General features: G+C 34.1%; 1 long non-coding RNA gene across 1 annotated transcript; it reads right to left on the bottom strand.

The window, feature by feature from the left end:
* Positions 1-2,921: 2,921 nt before the first annotated feature.
* Positions 2,922-20,908, bottom strand: LOC116421348. The gene is made up of 3 exons (XR_004231679.1): positions 20,847-20,908; positions 13,284-13,427; positions 2,922-3,454 (listed from the first exon to the last, which is right to left on the bottom strand). It is a non-coding gene; the product is annotated as an uncharacterized LOC116421348 (long non-coding RNA).
* Between the last annotated feature and the right edge of the window lie 389 nt (positions 20,909-21,297).

The following is a 21,297-nucleotide window of genomic DNA, read 5'->3' as shown; positions in this document are numbered from 1 at the left end:
GTTTAAAGGAAGTGAGGAAGAGGAGGAAAAACTACTTAACCATAGAAGAAAGCACTAGAAGTAATACATGGCAATAATAGAAAAGCAGATTTAGTTCTATAGTAAGAAAGAAGAAAAAAATTTTATAACAGAACTATTCAAAGGTGGAATAAGCTTTCTGGAGAGATAGTAGATTCTCTGAGAATTGAAGGTCTTTGATTATTTGAAAGTCTTAAATTAAAAAAAAAAAGCAAAATCGAAAAACAGGTCTTTACAAATGTGAAATCTGAAATTTAGAAATGAAAAAATAAATTATCAAACTATGTGGTACAGTAATGTGTTTCCCTTAACACGATGTCAAGAGACCTTAACCATAATTATATGTGTACAGTCAGGCATTTCATATCACTTCTGTGCCTTGTTTCCCTTTCCCCTTAAGAAGATGGGATTGGATTAGATTGTCTCTATGGTCTTTTTTTATAGCCCTAATAGTTGTAAGAGTTATCTGATTTGTAAGTCCTGTGATATTAAAATAAGTAACAGATGAAGGAGCCCCCCAAAATTACTGCTACTCACCTGCTACAGCTTGTGGTGAAACAGGAGGTATATCATCCATAAAAGTAATTATAGCCCATGAAAGTGAGCATAGCGGCATCTTGATGTCTGAGAATTTGTTGTTTAGATAATCTGAGTCTCAAAGTCAAAAAAGATATCATTTTTAGTGGTGACATCATAAGTCAGAATGCTCTAAGTATTCTCTGATAGGTGGAGCTTTGATAAAACTTTTTTTAACTTACTGATTCTCTCCAGAGAATGAAAAAATAGTTCAGGGAGAATTTTTTCAGTTTAACTGTACACTAAGTTCTTTATATTTTGAGAAGATGAAAAATGAAATCAAGGATGGAAAACATGAAGGTCTGGTGAATATCTTAAATAGAGAGGCTATGGTAATGCAAGAGTAGAGAAAGCATCCATCATTTATGTGTTATCATTTCAGAGGCACTTGAAAAATATTTTCCCCATGCAGGTGGTGCCTTGCATGAAATTCTACCATTTGATATTTATTTCTTTGTATTGAACATTACCCTTTCCCTGCAGTCCTCTTTAAAAATGCACATATTTTCAGGAAATGTGACTAATTTCTGGGTGTAAATTAATTTATTCTATGAATGATTTATGTATTGATTTATTCTGTGAATTATAAGAGATGTGAGAACACAAAGTCCCTATGGGACTAAAAAGATAGTGAAAGGAAGAGCAGGGCACAGAAAAGAGATGTGAGGAGTACCAAAGAATTGATAATTTAGTAGAATTCTGGTTCTACTTTTAAAAGTGATAGACTAGATTTGAACCCAACTTCTCTTTTTCCACCACCCTCTATTTGTTCCTCTCCTTTTCCTTAAAAAAGCCAAATTTTAGTTTTTTCACTGTCAAAACACAAGTATGCTAGAATCACTGAATTTCTTAACTTAGAAAGAAGCTCAAAAATTATCCAGTCCAAGTCTTATTTTGTAAATAAGAAAATGAGCTTAATAAGATGCTGTGCCTTGTCCAAGATCATATAATCAGCTAATGGCAGACCTGGAAGCTGAACCCAATATCCTAAATTTCTATCCTTGCTTTTTCTACTATCCTACACTGTTCTCCTCTCTCCTTCATAGATTGCTTATGATGCTTTTGAGTCATTATTAGGGCATACATAGTCACTGAAACAATTTTAGAATTAGAAAGGACTTTGATATACATTTAGTCCAATTCATATGCATCCAACTCATTCTGCAAAGAGTCCTCAGTACATTCAACAGCCATCCACACTCCACTTGAAGACTTCTAATAAGGGTGATCCCACTATTCATTTTAGGTTTAATCAGCTCTGATCATTAGAAAGTCTTCCTTAGACCCAAGAGTAAATTTTCCTCTTTGCAATTTCTGTCCCTTCCAGAAAGTTTTGACTCTGAAGCTAAACAAAACTGGTTATTTACAAATACCTTCCATTTCTTTTTCATAAATCTTGTATTTATCTATTATTTTCATATTGTCTACCTCATGTGAGTTCCTTAAGGATAGGCACTATTTTTGTTTTTATGTATCTTATATCTCATATTTAGTCCCAGTGCTCAGCATAGGACTTCACAAATATTAAGTACCATTTCTACTGTCTATTATATTTCTTTATTTTGTCTGTAACCTCTTCTCCTAAATAAACCTACTTTTTGCCAAAGAGAATGGCCATTGTGAAGTCTTCACATGACTGAATCCCAGCATTTGGTGCCATCAATTTCATTATTTGATGCTTAACCCCAAATACATCATTTGGAATTAGAAATTGCTCTCTTAAATCACATCACTTTCTCAACTGTTAATTCATTGTTGACTGATGGATAAGAAAACCAAAGTACTGTTAATGTGTAAGTGCAAGGAAACTTTTGTGAAACTGAGGCAATTAATTTTTATTAACTACCTTGATTGGTTCAAGCTTCCCTACTATCCAGAGACCACCAGATTGACCTAGAATCAGAATCAGAATACAAATGAACATTCCTTAAACTGAGCACATCCAAAATTCCTCATAATATTCACTTGTAGAACCCAGAACTCTTCCTATTAAGCTACAGAACCAACTCAGACTGGTGACCAAATCTGATATGGCCATGATACACCTTCTGAAAAACAGTCTAGCTACCAGACCACTATGTGATTACCCCACCCAAACACTCAATCTGGTGATTTTTGTCTTTATAATTGCTACTGCCTATGCCCACCCAAGCTCAGTTCTGTGTTCCCATATACAAGTGTGCCTTCTTAGAAGAAAAAACACCCACAAATCCAACTTAATTCTATTTATCTTACTTAGAACATAGGAAAAAAAGCTGACATTTCTTAGTCCACTTAATCTACCTCATTTTATCAATAAGGAAACTGAGGCCAAAAGAGAGAAATGATTTGCCTTTAATAAGAAAGAGAGGTATGATTGAATTCACTTTTCTGTTTCAAAATCCATTGCTCTTTCTGGCAACTTCCATAAGAAGAGACTCCAGTAAAAATGAATCAAATGAACCAAGGAAATTTATCAAAGGGTATGATTAGAATCAGATAGATTCTTATATAAAAAGTATAGAAAATAACTTTTTAAGACATCCCAGGCAATAGGATCAAGTGAAACCTGTATGTCAATGTCTTCTGATCAAATATAAATATTCAACAGGATGTGCAGAGCACATTAATACTGGGAGATGGCTTTTAAAATGAGCGAGATGTTATCAGCTGTTGATGATTGCAGCAGACAAACAACATCTTAAATGAAATCAACCGTCCTTGGGACTAATAAAAGACACGACAATGACTTGCATCTTTTGAAAAACATGGCTGAGATGAGAAACTGGCCTCAGATGTTCCCATTCTGTTTTATAGATGACATTAGCAATTACTTATCTTCACAGAAATCTGCACAAAGCACACTCAGTGAGCTGAAACCCTGAAAAAAAAAAAAACAACTTTTATTTGCCATAAAATTACTTTCTCGGTATGCCCTCATTTGTTTTGTTTTCTTTTGTTTTTCCATTACAATAAAGAAAGGACACACAACATTTACATTACCAAAATGTTTAAGCCTGGCCAGGATATTAAACAATTCATTCAAATAGACAGGGTCAGGACCTTTTTCAGTACTTGATTACCTGCTTGGTATTATCTCTGAAGCCACAAGCCTGGTCTGGGCTTTGTTTCCTATCAGATAAATCATGGGCAGCAGGCATGTTCCAGCTTAAGTCCACAGTGAGAGTATTACTATATTCATTCTCATCATTTCTGCTCAGGTTTCTATGCATGAGACTAATTATTTAAAGAACAACCATTCAATTGATTGGCGCACAAGAAATACATTTATCTTTCACATTTCAACAAATATTCTTCAATAACATTTTCTCCAAAAACTCTGCTCCAGGCAAAAGGACTTACAAAAACAAATACAAAGCCACAGTAATATATAGTCCAATGGTTCAGAAACAAAAGCACTGGATTTATAGTAAAAGATTATTGTGGTTCAATAGTGTTTTGACTTTTTGTGACCGCCTTTTTTGAGGACCCATTTGATCCTCAGGATGATCCTGTGTGGGGCATTTTAGTCGTTTTTCAGTTATATCTGACTCTTTGTAACATTACTGAGAGTTTTCTTGGCAAAAATAGTGGAGTAGTTTCCATTTCCTTCTCCAGCTCATTTTACAGATGAGGAAACTGAGGCAAACAATGACCTTGGGCTAGTCACACAGCTAGTCAGCGTCTGAGGCCAGATTTGAGTTCAGGAAGATAAGTCTTTCTGACTTCTAGCCCAGAACCATATTCATCACACTACCTAGAGGATCTCGGGAATTAAATCTCTTCTCTTCCATTTAGTTCTTGCAAGTAAATTTGGTCAAGTTATTTAACCTTTCTAGATGGTGCAACTGGCACCACCAACAGTCAGCCACAACTGAGCAGCAGGTCAGAGACTCTTCAACTGTAAAATAAGGGATTTTTACTAAACAATCCCAAAACATCCTTCCAGTAATATATCTCTTATTTGCTGACTCTTCTTTCCAACTGTGAATATTATCTCCAGTCTACTGCATGATTAAAACACAGAGACACAGACAAAGAGGCAGAGAGTGGCTTATTTCTAGAAGGCATTCATATTTACATATGTACATTCATATATTTTCATTTATTGTAATTCTGAACGTAGAAGCCTGGCTATAAAATGTCTTGTTCTTATAGACAGAGCAAAACTCTCTTAACAATGGCCTCAGGGTTCAGCCATAAGCTAGGAAAGGCAACCTTCTCTTACATGTCACATACAAAGGGACACCCAGAAATGTAAGCTGGGATCAATCGCCAGCATCCATGAGAAATGATATTAAGTCTGGCAAATACATTCTTTGGAAGAATAAAATTTTCAAAATAATTAACTGAATTAAGATTGGAATGGAATATGGCCATTTATCCAGTGCAGTAATACTGAAAAAAATACAGTTGCATTCAACCCAGATCATTCATTTAGAAGTCATTTCTTGACAAATAGATAAGACAGAAACCAGCTGATGTGATGGCCATGGGAAAACTACCACTTTTACCTTTTCTTTCCTTATTCTCAAGTCCCAGAAAAGGGGGGAGAGGACAAGAAAGGAAAGGGAAGAGGAGAGGAGAAAAAAGTGGAAGGGGGAGGTAGAGTATTTCATTTGCAGATATATTTTATTTCTTTATGCATCAGATATATTATTTTGAATTTCTAATAACTTCCTCCCTAGGAATCCAAAACTTCTGTAAAATCAGAATTGAATTTTATTTTTCAGGGTCAGAAAGACATTAACCATATTTCACTGATATACAGTATGAATAAAAATCTCCCTTTTCTATTTTTTCCTTTTACCTTTTTAAAGAAATTTTCAGAAACCCAGTAAAATCAACAAAAACATTCCAATGAAGATATTTTTTAAAATAAAATTTAGAATTAAAGCCTCAAGGAACCTTAAAAACCATCTAATACAACCTCAGCATTTTACAAATGCAGCAACTAAAGGCCTAAAAAATTTATACCAATATTCTGAGGTAACATAGAAAGTAAATGGCAAAGAACAGAACCAACCACAATTTTGCATATAAAACCAATAAATCCAGTTTTGCTAATTTGTTAAAATGTATATTTTCCTAATTTTCAGACTAGTCCTTTCCCACTGTACAACCCAGTTCTTCTTCATCTCCCAGAAATTTCCTTTTAAGTTTTTGGCTCTTTGCCAACTCAGATAAATACAAACTGGTCACCATAAGAGGAATCATGTGCCAAGTTTCATGAGAAGAATACTCAGTTAAGATCAGTAAAACAAATTAGAAAAGGATGTGTGTGTGTGTGTGTTACCTTTAACAAAATTTCAACAAACACATCCTATTTGCTTCTATTCCTTCTTCTAATGTCTTTTTCATCTGTCTGCATTTTTTCAGTTTTTGTTGATATTATTTTATTTTTTACAATAAACTTTTTTAGTCATTAAAATCACTGTGCATTTATATATATATATATATATATATATATATACACATATCTCTGATTGTGCTTTCTTCATTTTGTATTACTTTATATAAATAATAATTGCAAATATAATTTAGGTAGTGCTTTATGGTTTACAAAATAAATACTGTCTCATTTGACCTTCACAACAACCCTGTGAGATAAGTATTATTATTATCCTCATTTTATAAAAAGAAGAAAGAACTGAGTTGCCCGGAATCACACAGCTAAAATTTTCTGAAGGCACTTGAATTTAGTTCTTCCTGGTATCAGGTTCAATCAACATATTATTCTCATACTTGCATCATTGATATTTGTCATTTCTTATGGAATGCTAATATTCTCTCTTGTTCATATATTGTAATTTGTTTAGCCATTCCCCAGTTCACTGGCCCCATGACCTCTTTCTTTTTCTTTGGATCTAGTTAATCTCAAAGAACCAGCTGCAACAGTTTGAAAAATATCTTAAATATAACAACAGAGAACAGATGATCTGTTCTCATCCCATCCTTGGCATATATATCTGCCTTGTTCTGGATTCATATAAATCCACCAAGGTTATCTGTTTAGAATCATCCATGATCTTGTTGGAAAGACTAAATATAGGGAGACTATTTATTATTAGGCTGTTCAAATAGTCTAAGCAAGGTATGATGGAGGCTCCACATAGGATAGTAATTGTGTGGTAGAGAGAAGGCAATGAGTGCAAGAGAAAGCAGAACTGACAAGACCCTTGCAACTAATTATGTATGTGTGTATACATATAGATACACATATACATATACACATGTGTACATATATAATGTTCCTTGTATTATGTGTGTGTAAATATATATGTATATATACATTTATACACACATAACATAGGTATACATATGTTGTGTATGTGTATGTGTAATAAAAGTAGATAGAAAATGAAGAATTGAAAATAACTCCAAAGAGAGACTTATATGAACTGATGCTAAGTGAAATGAGCAAAACCAGGAGATCATTATACATGGCAACAATAAGACTATACGATGATCAATTCTTTTTTTTTTTTTAATTACATAAAACTTTATTTTGCAAAACAATTTAAAATTATCTCATTTTGTCACATAAACATTTCGGAGTTAAATGCTATTATTATATCCATTTTGCAGAGTATTTTTACAGTCTTCCCCTATTCCCACCTTTGCATTAAAGGCCTCAAGAAGTATGGCAATTTAGTTTACAGCAATTTAAAAAATCATTAAGGAATTTTTCTACCTCCTCATCCTCTGTAACCAACATTAGCATACAAGCTACAATTATTTCCAATTATTTGAATATATATATATATGAATGTATGTATGTATGTATTTACCATGTGCTCTGAAATATCCACGAAACAAGGTTTCTCACTATTTTTGAGTGCCCAGGAAATTTCTCTCCACTCATTTCTTTATTTACTTTTCCAGAATAAACTAAGAGGATCATTAGATAGAATGATAAACTAGTAAAAGAAAACTTCTAACTCACTTATCCTTTGTCTTAGTTTCTCATCTGTAAAATATAATATAGAATAGAATGCTACCTTTTGTTGTTGCTGTGAAAATAAAATAAGACAACATGTGTAAAATCTCTGTATTTAAGAGTTACGCTTCTTTCATTTCTTTTGGAGAATGTTATGATCTTAATGCTGTAAGGAAATGTAATGTACATAAATTGTACTCTCAAAAGTTGTAACTTAACTGGAGTTACAATGCTAGTAAACATCAGAGACAGGATTTGAATTTAGACCTTCTTGACTCTAAACTCAATAATTTTAATTCTACTGTGCCACATGATTTCACATTTAGAATGCAAAAGGTAAGCTAATTTGCAGAGGTGATCTAAAAACTTAGTAATTGCTACTAATTCCCCTAGATGGCAGGATGACCAGTAGATGTTAAATATATTAAAATATAAATTAGATACACAATAAGTATACCTGACCAAAACGTTATTTACGATGATCAATTCTGATGGACATGGATTTCTTCGACAAAGAGAAGATCTAATTCAGTTTCAATTGATCAAGGCTGGACAGAAGCAGCTACACCCAAAGAAAGAACATTGGGAAATGAATGTAAACTGTTTGTATTTTTGTTTTTCTTCCCAGGTTATTTTTACCTTCTGAATCCAATTCTTCCTGTGCAACAAGAGAACTGTTCAGCTCCGCACACATATATTGTATCTAGGATATACTGTGACATATTTAACATGTATAGGACTGCTTACCATCTAGGGAAGGGGAGGGAGGAAGGAGAAAAGTCGGAACAGAAATGAGTGCAAGGGATAATGTTGTAAAAAAAAAAAAAAGTACCCAGGTATAGGTTCTATCAATAAAAAGTTATAATTATTAAAAAAAAAAGAAAAAAGAAAAAGAAAATAACTCCAAAGTTATGGACCTGGATGAAGAAGGATGGTGGTTCCCTTGAAGAAAGGGTGGGTTTAGAAGGGAAGGTAAAGAATATTATCTTTGGTTCATTATAATCTTGAAATGTTTATGATATCCAGGGAGAGGATCTCCAGGGAGAGGGCATTTGGAGACAAAGAACTACATAGTTCAGAAGAGAGATAAGGGCTAAACAGTTAGTTTGGGGGATTATTTTCAAAGAAATAATAATTGAACCCACAGGACTAATAAAATCACCAAGATGAAGTAGAGAATGAGAAGAAGGCAAGCTCTTGGAATAAATCCATTAATTCAAAAAAGGAATAGAATAATGATTCCAACAAAGACTTAGGGGTGGTTATAGAGGGAAAATCAGGAAAAAGTAATGTCAAATGGTTCTTCCCAAAGAGTGTATCCTCAGTATTATCAAAAGCTGCAGAAAGGTAAAGAATGAGCACTAAGGAAAGACCATTAAGTTTAAAAATTTAAAAAAATACATTGTTGGGGCAGTTAGATGCTGCAGTGGATACAGCACCAGCCCTGAAGTCAGAAGGACCTGAGTTCAAATCTGGTCTCAGGCACTTATCACTTACCCCCAAACTCAACACCAAAAAAAAAAAAAAAAAAAAAAAATTGTTGATAATATTGACTCCTTTTCCTTTTTTCCCATGTTTCCTGATTCACCACAGCTGACAGCACCTTTTTCCAAAAAATTTCCTTGTATGTACTTTTTTTACATACTTCACATAATCTCATATAAGATCTTTGAGGAAAGGGACAGCCTCAACTTTTTGTCTTTGCATATCCATATCCTAATACAGTGACTGAGACAAAACAGGGGCATAAAAAATGTTTTTTCCATTGATTGGTATAGCATCTCCATCTCATCTCCTGATTCTGCATATTTGCCCAAACCCTGCCTAGGACACATTCTCTTAAGAATCTTCATCTGTCTTAAAGATTCAGTTTAAGTGTCACTTCCTCCTCTGTGAAGCCTTTCCTGACCTTTCCACTGTTAGCTTTCACTTTCTTCAAATTGGACTTCCATTCCTACTTGACCAATAGAATAGAAGCATTTAGGCAGTATGGAGTGTTTTGGTTTTTTGTGAGATGTATGTAGCCCCCAGAATACACCATAAAGTCTTATACATAATAGGCAATTAAATAAGATAAATAATAATTGTATGAATTGAATTAAAATTCTAGGTAAAATAATTTCTGAGGCTCACACACTGAAGTTGTACCAGTGTCCTTTGGTCTATGTCTTTCTTCTAATTTAAAGTAATTTTTGTGTACATAATAACTCACATTTAAAGGATACTTGCATAATCATGTACGTATCTACTTATATGTACAATATGAGAAGGAGTTATTACATCATCAGTTTGGGGAAGGTATGGGATCCCCTCCACCACATAAATTGCAATAGAAAGAAAGTTCCTTGAGGGTAGGAACTGTTCTGGCTTTTTTGTTTTGTTCTGTTTGTCTTTGTATCCCCAGTGCCTAGACCATATTATATGTTTGATAAGTGTTTTTTTAATGAACAAATGAATCCATGATTTTTTTTTTAAAGTGCTGACGGTTGCCTAAGTCACATGTAAATGTCAGTTAGCATTTGCAGCATTGTAAAGATGTTAACACATCCTCACAATTGCAATCCTAAAAAAGCTCAAAGCAATCACAGGGAAATGAGAATCAGAGATAACAGTTCAGAAGGAGATATACAATAACAGAAAAGGATATGGCAGCATAGTGGATAAGAGCATTAGACTTTCGAGTCAGGAATATATGACCACAAATTCCACCTCAGACACTTAGTAGTTATATTAACCTGCATTAACCTCTTTTTGCCTTAGTCTCTATAGGGAAAGACAGACCGGAAAGAAGGAGAAACTTTAAAGAATGAAGTTTTTTTAAATGAGGAGAAATAATTATGATGAAAAAGAAAGGAACAATTGTTTGAAGAGAAAGCTACAGAAGTGCTGGGAATTTACTAACCTACTTAAATTCTTTTACAAAGGATTACAAGTAATAGGAGGTAAATACAAAAGTGTGGGGTCAGTCTTCATGAACTGTTTATACAGTTTATACATCTTATGATGGCTGATAAGAAAGCTAAAAAGGCAAGAGGGACTTTTTAAAATCTACTTTATGGGGGAAAAAATAATAAAATAGGAAAAAAATTACTCCTCAAGATAAATTGGTAAAAATATGACCAAAAGAAGACAGAACTTCTTAGTTGTTATTTTGCACTCATTTTCTTTGCAAGGAGATTTTGTGCATTTGGACATAAAAGAACAAATCATGAGTGATTAGTATCACATTATCCAGAATAAGTAGGGACATGATAAAAAAAATCTATCTCTCATTGCCCTAATGAGGAGAAGTCATCAGACTTACATGAGCTACTTCTTAGGTACTAAAAGTAATAGCTATATTGTGATTGCTGGAACACTGACATAAATACATGTGTCTATATGTATAAATTTATATATACATTACACATGTATACATATGTGTGTATGTATATATAGAGAACAGGAAAGGTACTTTAGGACTGGCAAACAACAAATGTTGGGCCAATTTTCAACAAATACTTTTCCAGAAATCAGAGAGTGAAACATATAAATCACAGGTCAATGAACTTGACCTTGATTCCTGGAGAAACTTTAAAATATGTCATTAAAGGAATGGTTAGTGTATTCCCAGAAAAGGAAGCAGTAATCACAAGAACAAAAACAGTTTTAGCAAGCACAAGTTAGACTATCCTTGTTTTTCTTTTTCTTAAAGGTTATGAAACTGGTAAATCTGGGAAATGTTGTAGTAGTTTATCTAAATTTACAAAGGTTTTAATAAAATTCCTTTTTTGTATCAAAAATGCGGGTTACACTATAATATGATAAGCTGGATTTGAAATTTACTGAATGAATGGTTTAATATCAGCTTGGAAAACAGTCTCCAGTACAGTGCCCCAGGGATCAGCACTTAGCCCTGTGCCATTTTAAAATTTTCATCAATAGCTTTATAAGAAAAAAAAAATAAAGATCATCCTTATAAAAAATGCTGATTTTACAAAGCTAGAAAGAAATATGTATGTATTGGATTCTGAAGAGTCAGAATCCAAAAAGGTTTTAGATAATACAAAACCTTGAGTGAAATCTAATAATATGATGTTTAATAACTACAAACAATGAAGTCTTATACTTGGGTTTAAAAAAAGGCTTCATAAGTAAGAAATGGGAAAGACCTGGTTAGACAATGATTTGTATGAAAAAGATATGAGGATTTGGCTGGACTGAAAATGTAATATGAGTCAACACTGTGATGCAGGAGCCAAAAACAGCATATGTGATTTTAGGTTGTGCATTGAAAGACTTAGCTTCTAGACATAAAGAAATTATATCCCCCACTGTTCTCTGTCTACTTCAAGAACATTTTGTATAAAATGGTCAGCCTAAATTTTATGTTTTAAGGATATTAGAAAAAAATGGAGAATATCCAGAGGAGGGCTACCAGAATAGTGAAATGAATTCATACTATATGAATCTTAGTTCAAGGAGATGTGGTTAATTCCTATGAGAACTGCAGTGTTAGAACACAAAAGGGCTAATACATGAAAGAAAAACTAGAATTGTTCTGTTTAGCCTCAGAGAGCAAAAGCAGTAGTAATGGAGGGAAACTGCTACAAAATAGATACATTTGGGTTTGATTTAAGGATAAACTTCCAAACTTTCCATCCAAAAGTGGAATCTGTCCCTGAAAATGCAATGGGTTCCCCTTCATTGGAGGTAGAAAGCTGGATGGCCATTCCATAAATCTCCATAATCCAACTCATAATGAGTTGGATTAAATGTAATGGTGAAGTCTCTGAAGTCTCTTCCAATTATGAAATTCTGTCCTTCTGGGAAGTAGTCTTCAAACAAAACCTGGAAGACCTCTGCTAAAAAGAATTCTATCATCACCTGAGGAAGCATATTCCAGATCTGGTTGCCTCCACTTCTTAGGAAGTTTCTCCCCACTGGTAAAAATCTGTGTGACTTTTACCCATTGCTACAACTCCTATATTCTGGGACCAAGAAGAATTCTAATTTCTCTCACACATGCTTTTGCTCAATTATTTGATGTTAGCTATCATGTCTCTCTGAATCTTCTCTTTTTCAAAATAAATATCTTCGATGCCTTTGACCAATCCATATATATATGTATGTCTATATGTCTATATATATATAGGTAGGTATGTATACAAATTACTTACACACACACACACACACACACACGCATCACTCAGACTGGATTAAATATACCAACAAATTTCATGGGAAAATCTCAGAATGGATTTTGAAAAGAGTTCCTGTCAAGCTCTCTACAGTCATGGGCAAAAGGTCCCCAGGTTTAGTGAAAGAAAGGTAACAATGCATATTGACCTTTATTACAATCCTTGAAAAATACATAGAAGACAATCTGATTAGAATAACCTTTTAACAATCAACATAATTCTCTTCCCTTTCAAGTGTATCTCACACTTTTGTTCCAAGTCATAGATTATCTCCAAAATAGCATACTGTTGTTTGTACTCCCTTCATATGGGACTTCAAAAGACCTATACCTTCTGAATAACTTATTCTAATTGATGAAGATTAAGGATTTTTTATTCCTCTATACTATAACCTTAAACTCTTTCTATTCTTCTAGATAAAAGTTTGGGGGTGAGAGAAGAGATATGTACAATTTTCTGTTCCCTATGAGGTCAAGACTCACTTTTGTAAGAAACACCATCACTACAGTCACCCAACCCATCTCCAAGACTGAATTGTGTTATTTAACAATAAGAAACTCTCTTTTCTGGTTAATTGAGTGAATACATACAAATTCCATGTGACTCTGTCCCAAGGTAGTCAATTAGTGGTTTGTGGTGAGTGGATCAGAAGGAGAGGCGTTATACATTTCTCTTTTTCTATATCCCCAAGGAGCAGAAACACTTTTAATCCTGTTGTTTCCCTGGACTCTTTTCTGAAAAAGGCAAACGGATAAAAAGACTGATGTTTAATCTTCAATCTCATTGTTTTTATAGACCAGCACAGAAGGAAGTATTGACCCAAAAACAATTCCAACTTGCCCAACTGAGATGCAACAACCCAAGTCAATCTATTCACCTTAGTCAATGAAGGACAAAGTCTCAAGCAAAGATTCTGAACCTTCATTGGCTCAAGTGATCAGGAAATTTCTCTGATCATTAAGAACAACTGAATTCCTTCACATCCTAATTGGCTCCATCTTTGGATATTCTCCAGCATATTAGTGTGATTCCTAAAATTCAATGTCGGGGCACTGAACAGAATTCTCCAGATATGGCCTAACCAAGGCAGAGCAGAATACTATCTCTTTTCTCTTTCTAGGGTAAATAGGCCCTGACCAAAGACTTAAGGACTTGAGATTCTTTGGAGGAGTTTGAGTTTTGGTTTTTTTATTTGTTTGTTTTAACTTTCTGATTCTTTGACATGTTCCTGATAGTTCAGATTGCTGGGCAAGTAACCTTCAGATAAGAGTGTTGTCATTGTCTCAGTGTTTGAATAAATATTGGCCTGAGCTTCAAGTGAAGAATAGAAGTATTAAGACTGAAAATAGACTTTCCTTCAAAAATGACTTTGACTACCCTAGACTATCTTTTCTATAATTCATATAGTGATAGGGTGGAGGGCTTACCTAAATTTGGAGATCACCATAACCCTCTCCTTCATTCTGTCAACAGAACTCTACTTTTTTCAGAGCACTGCTATTTTTCTATATTCTGAATACATTATGTATTATGTTTTTCTAAAGTTCTTAGAGAACTTCTGTCACACATTTTATTGGGTCTCATTTATTCTAGAAAAGAGTTTAAATTATTAATGAATTTTTGTTACCACTCAGAGGTTTATGTAAATTTATTGTTCTCATGTTCAATGAGGATTATTTTTAGTTTTGACTTAATTAAGTAGCTAAATTAAAAGGGATTTCATCACATTTGGACCTTGGTGTCATTCTTCCTACTCCCAAGTAAATTCAGCTGATTTAAATGACAATTTTTAATAGTCTTTCCTATTATATCTTTTTCAGCCAGGGGCTAAGATTATAGAATCTTTCCTTAACCCTCAATGGAACTCTATTGAAGGGAATTAAAATGAAGTCAGCAAGATTCTTACTGCCTACTATTTTGCCTTTTAGTTTTACTATGGAATTGAAAAAAGGGCTCCCAGCATTTCTGCAAAGCCTGGACCTTTTGTTGCTTGTATTTGTGATTTGGATCCCCATGGCACTGCCTCTCCCAGTCTGACTTTGTAAGCTCTGCCTAAGGAAGGATTATGTCTGTTTAACTTGATTTTCAAAGTGCTGATCACAGAAGCATGCAATTAGGGTCACAGGATCATAGGATTAGAGTTAGAAGGCAGCTTAGAGGCAATCTAGACCAACTTCCTCATTTTACAGATAAGGAAACTGAGGCCCCAAGAAGGAATCCCTTAAGATTATAAAACAAATGACAGTTAGGCTTTGTACTCTTCCTATAAATCCAATCCTGTGTACTCTCCACTGTGCTGATATTTTATAAGAAAAAGGAGGAAAGACATAATTTTATTGCAATGTGGCTTTTCAGTTGTATCCAAATCTTCAAGGCCCAATTTGGAGTTTTCTTAGCAAACTTATTTGCTGTTTCCTTCATGAGTTCATTTTACAGATGAGAAAACTGAGGCAAACAAGTTATATGACTTCTCCAGGATTACACTTCTATTAAGTGTCTGAAGTCAGATTTGAACTTAGGAAGATGAGTCTTCCAGAGTCCAGGCCCAGCACTCTGTGTACTATGACACCACCTAGTTGCCCTTGCTATGTCATAGGAAGCAATAATTATATTATCACAATAATTTTCTATGTGGCACATTTAGAAACTAAGGCCCAAAAAGGGTAAGCTGTTTATTTGCCCAGGGTCACACAGGTAGTAAAAGGAAGAATGGTAATATTTGAATTCAGATCCAATGATGTTTAAATTTGTCATATTGTATTAATTTAAACTATTTAAAATCTTATACTCCCTGATTAATAAATAATAGTTATTTAAATGAAATCAAGTCTATAAAGCATTTTCTTTAACAAAGCCAATATATCAATTGAAATAAAATTTCAATAGGAAAAAAGCAGGTGTTCCAGAATATTTATTTCTAAATTCTACCTCATCCCCTTCACTTGCCCCTTCCCCCTCAAAAAAAATCCCATACTGCCAATCCTGAATGTTTAAAAGGACTGTCAGCTTGAACAGTTGTCTGATGATGGCCCTAGTGGAGACATCTATTCTTAGCCACATTTTTAGAAGGATCAAAGCCACTCTGCTTGCTGTCTGCTGATAAATTGTCCATTCTGACTAGCACTTCTATTAGGTTTCGGTGATGTCTGTCTATTCATAAAAAGCAAAAATATTGCTCTGTGACTCTGAGACTCTTCTGTACTCTCATCAGAGAGCTATAGATATAAGTAGAAGGGTGATTTTTTTTCCCCTTTTTCCCTAAATGGATTTACTTATGCTGTGAATTAAAAGAATTGCAGGCTCTACAATGATAGAGAATTCTAGAAGAGGCCTCATGCTTTGCAAAAGATATTTAAAATATCTGAGAAGGCAAGTAATACTCGACTTTAGATTAAAGAGAATACACTTTATGAAACCAAAATTTTTTTTCTTTATATTTAATATTTTTATTTTCCTGGTTACATGTGAAACAATTTTTTCATTTGTTTTTAAAACTTTGAGTTTCAGATTCTCTCTTCCTCCCTATCCCATCCCCCTTTAAGAAGGCACATATGAAGTTATACAAAATATTTACATAAACATCATATTGTGAAAGAAAACAGATCTCCCTCTCCCCAAAAAAATCCTCAAGAAAAATAAAGTATTTTTCAAAGAGTATGTTTCAATCTGTACTCAAGACACAATTAGTTCTTTCTCTGGGTGTGGATAACATTTTTCATCATAAGTCCTTCAGAGTAGTCATGGATCACATATTGCTGAGAATAGCAAAGTCATTCACAGCAGATCATTCCACAACTTTGCTATTACTTTGTACAATAATGCATTTCACTTGGCTTGAGTTCATGGAGGACTTTCCAGCTTTTTCTGAGAGCATCCTACTCATCATTTCCTACAGAACAATAATATTCCATCATAATCATATACCACAGTTTATTCAGCCAGTCCCTGATTGATGGGCATCCCCTTTGAAACTGAAGATTTTAGAACTAAAATCTGAGCCATTTCTGTTTATGGACAAGATGATAAGAATTAGTAGAAGGAACAAATTTTTTCCCTTGGCCATGCAGTGTTGTTAGAAAAAATAATACCCTAGGAAAGAATGGCTAGGATGAAGTAGAAAAGTCCTTGAGTAAGGAATTATTTGATTTTTCTAGAGGGATACAAATGTATTCTTCTTATTAGGCACTGTACTAACATTAGCTGTTAGGTGGAAAGCAGTTATGATAATTGCTATTGTTATTTAATCATTTTAATCATGCCCCACTGTTGATGATCCTATATGGGGTTTTCTTGACAGAATTACTGCCATTTTCTCTTCAGATCACTTGACAGATGAGGAAAATGAGGCAAAAAACAAAGTTAAGTGACTTGTCTGGGGTCATACAGCTAATAAGTGTCTGAAGCTGGATTTGAATTCAGGTCTTTCTAACTCCAGACTTGGAGTTCTATATACTACATTATTTAGCTCCCTAACAATAAGAAGAACTTGGACTTTGAGTAGTCTTGAAGGAAGCCAAGGAAGGGAGGTGTAGATGAAGGGGCAAGGCATGAGGGATAATCAATGCAAAGGGAACAGAAACTGGAGATAAGGGACTGCCAGTAATGCAATGAACTAGATTATATAGTGCATGGAAGGGAGTAAAGTATAAAAAGAATGGAAAGGTAACTAGAAATCCAATAGTAAGTGCTTAAATGTCAAAAAGTGGGGTTCATATTTAATTCTAATAGATAGAGGAATTCAATGGATTCAGAAAAGTGACCTGATCAGAATTACATTATAAATCAGGAAAGGGGAAAGGGTAAGATAGAGAGAGAGACAGAGACACACTGACAGACACAGAGAGACAGAGATATGGAAGAGAAAATTAAAAATTATCATCAATAAATATGATATAAGGTTCAAAATGTCTTCTAGGTAAATAAATGAGACCAAATTAGTGGTCATGTGTTTGAAAGGCCACATTCCTGAAGTGCTCGTCATCTCTACTCAGCTTTCTGCCTTCATGCTATATACACAGCCATTTGACAAAAAACAGCAGACAGCAGTTACAAATGATTGAATGAAGACAATTGTTGAGAAGTGAATTTTTTAAAAAAGATTTTGCCTGGAAAGGAAACTAAATTTATGATCCTGGATTCCCTCTCTTCAGGTCTCTGAGTGTCATGAAAATAGACAGCAGTGAAAATGATGCATGGAGATGGTGGTGAATGAATAGGGAAGAACTGTCTAAATCTTACTTTCAGACTAAATTGAAGGGTTTTGTGGGAAAAGATTTACAACCTGCACAATTCAGTTTTCTTTCTACCCAACCTTATAACAATTTAGTATGAAAGGTTCACTCCTGCATTTTAGTAGCACAACTTAACCCTTTTCAGTGGACAATCTTCAGTGTCCCTTTCATATATTGAGCCCCTGATCCTCATCATTCTCTGTTCACTCATTCTATGTCTCTTGCCTTGAATACTCTGCCTTATCCTCTCCCGCTCCTGTTCAAATTTTACTCATTCTTTAAGAGCTGGTTCATAGCACTGGACTGGGATGAGGGAAGGCTTACCCAATTCTCCTTTATTCTATTCTCTATTATCCTTCTCTCTCTTGATTATCCCCAAAATGTATCCTGCTTGTAGCTTACCTGCTACAAAGGTTGTTTATATGTTTATATATGTTGTTTATATGTTTTTTAAACTTTAAAGCAGGGATTGTCTTTATACCCTCAGAGCTTAGCACAATATCTGGCATATATAATAGATGTTTAATAAAAAGTTTATTGACTATCACTAGTTAAGTCACTGAATCTCTCTCTAGCTTCTGCTTCTGATTTCTCAATTGTAAATCAATAAGGTTGGACTAAATGATCTCAAATGTTCTCTTTAGTCTCTATAACATCCATTTTTTCTTCATCCTCTGACCACCTGTCACACCTGTGGCCTGCATCATACATTTTGGCATCTAACTATTTACTGTCTTACTATTCCCATATTTCATGTTCTGTCTTTTTGTTAGCTCTCTCAGGGAAGCTCTTTTGTAAGCTTCTTTTTTCTTGTCCCTCAGGAACCAGAACAATGCTACTCCCATAGAAGATGCTGGGCCAAGATAGGTTGTTCATGTGTCTATACAGATTCATGAAATGATAAGTGAATGAGTCAATGTGGCTGAATCAGCTCTTTAAATCCTAGCTAACACAAAACAGCTTATTTGCTGTTCAGTGATCTTTTTCATTAACTACTAACAACCTTAAAGCTTAGTTAATTTTGAGTTTCATTCCAACTTTCTTCCCCTGCCTGATCCCAGATAAAGGTACTGAAAACCCAAGGGAAGCCAGATTTCAGAAGAAAGGTGATTCTGAAAAATAGATAAGGATCAGCCTATTCCCATAGCATTGACTTAGAGATCAGATCATCCCAGGAGGAAATCAAGTATTTGCCTGAAAGTTTGTTAGATTGTAGGGATTTGTTATTTCTAGAAATATTGCCTAATTACTTAGCTGGAATCATGGGAATTTTGTACTTAGTTCCACACTACTTGGCAACATTGTGAAGAAAAATATAATCAAGATAATGCAATTAAACTTCTACATCCTGAAAAGTAAACATTTTTTAAAATTTTCACATATATACATATATGTGCAGAGAGACAGGCCGAAAGAACATGGAAAGAAGAGAGAAAGATCTGTGGCAATTTAGGTGTTTGTGAAATGAAACTTCAGATTTGTTTTAATTGGAATTTCTTTTATTATTAGTGATTTTGAGAATTTTTTTCATGTTTTTGATGGGTATTCATATCTTCTCTTAAAATCTTGTTCATGTTCTTTGTTCACATCTCTTTGGAAAAAATGGTTTAATTATCGGCACTACAGTGGTCTTACATTTTAAAAATTAGATTTAATATCAAGCCCTTGATGTATATTTATCTTAATATTTCTGATCTGTGATTTCATTGATATGGGGAACTCCTACTCAAAGAAATTCCTTCTACCAATACAGATGAGCAGCCCCTTGATAATTTAGTGTCTTAGAGACTTGTCTATAAAACTAATCTTAGGATCATAGATTTTAAACAGGGAGAGATCCGAGATATCATTTAGTTCAAGCCCATCATTTTACTGATGAGGATTATGAGATCCAAGAAGGTTGAAGGACATACCAGTAAATAGTAGAGTCCGCACTTAAGCCCCGTTAGTCCTGATTCTAAGGCAACCTGTCTATTCACTACACCATGCTGCCTTTCATATAAATATATAAATGTTTATTGTACTGAATCAAATCCACAATTTTTTAAAAAATGAATGTTAACTTTATAATTAGTGTATTCCAATGAGCTACCTATTCATGGCTTTTATATAATAGAACTTCAGACAGTAGAAATGTAGTTGATAACCAAAGAAAACGGGAATTTTTTCATAAAGATTGGAAATATTAAGATAAATATACATCAAGGGCTTGATATCAAATCTAATTTTTAAAATGTAAGACCACTGTAGTGCCGATAATTAAACCATTTTTTCCAAAGAGATGTGAACAAAGAACATGAACAAGATTTTAAGAGAAGATATGAATACCCATCAAAAACATGAAAAAAATTCTCAAAATCACTAATAATAAAAGAAATTCCAATTAAAACAAATCTGAAGTTTCATTTCACAAACACCTAAATTGCCAATGATGATAAGAGGGAAAAAATAGTCAATGTTGGAGGTTATACAAGAGGACAGTCACAGCTGTAAATTGGACCAATCGTTTTGGGAAACAATTTTAAATATTGAAGAAAAGTTACTAAGTTGCTCATGCCCTTTAACCCAACAATACTCTATTTTGACAAATATCCCCACTATATCAAACTCAGAGGGGAAGGCCCTATATATACCAAAGTACTCACATGAGTACTTTTTTATCACTGTGATGAGAAAGAAAGCATCAGTAAAACAGTTTTCTTCATTGGATCATGAGAAAAATTTTCTTTGGCTACTAGTTGAACAGTTGGAAAGAATTCTGAGATAATTATTTTTTTAAATGTGCTAGATGCTCAAGTTAGAATGATTTATCCAGAATACTAAGTAGGAAACAAAACAATTTCTAGACAATAATGTAGCTGAAAATAGAGGAAAATAAGAATCTAAAATAACAGCTATTGAGCTAAATTGGGGGTCAGCAACCTTTCAAAAGTGGTGTGCCAAAGTTCAGGCCTCTAGTGTTCTGGTATCGCAGGGATGAGAGTGGTTGCTATGCCAACTCAGGGGAAGAGGTTATTAGCATAGACTCCCAAGGCAAGGAATGGAAGGGGTGACACTGGGCCAGCTATCACAAGGCAGGTAGCAGCAGTTTCTGCAAACCATTGGCAATCAACCGTCTCTCACAAGTGGCAGAAACACAGAATGTGACATCCGCCATCAGGTTTTAGAGCAAAGAAAAGGAACTTGGGGATACTATTGGTAAAAATATCATAGGCTTTTCCTATGTACAAGCAATACTTGAAGAATAAGAGGTTTGAAAGCTTTATAGGATTGTCAGATTGCTAAGGGACGTTTAAAACTATTGATTCTTTTAATGCAAATCCTCTTTTGTGGCTGAAAAATGCCAGTCGATCAATACACATTTATATGTCTA

This window comes from Sarcophilus harrisii, chromosome 1 (genome assembly GCF_902635505.1).
Source record: "Sarcophilus harrisii chromosome 1, mSarHar1.11, whole genome shotgun sequence".
Classification (NCBI taxonomy): Eukaryota; Metazoa; Chordata; class Mammalia; order Dasyuromorphia; family Dasyuridae; genus Sarcophilus; species Sarcophilus harrisii.
Note: the sequence above shows the minus strand (reverse complement) of the source record. Positions and strands in the feature narration are given on the sequence as shown.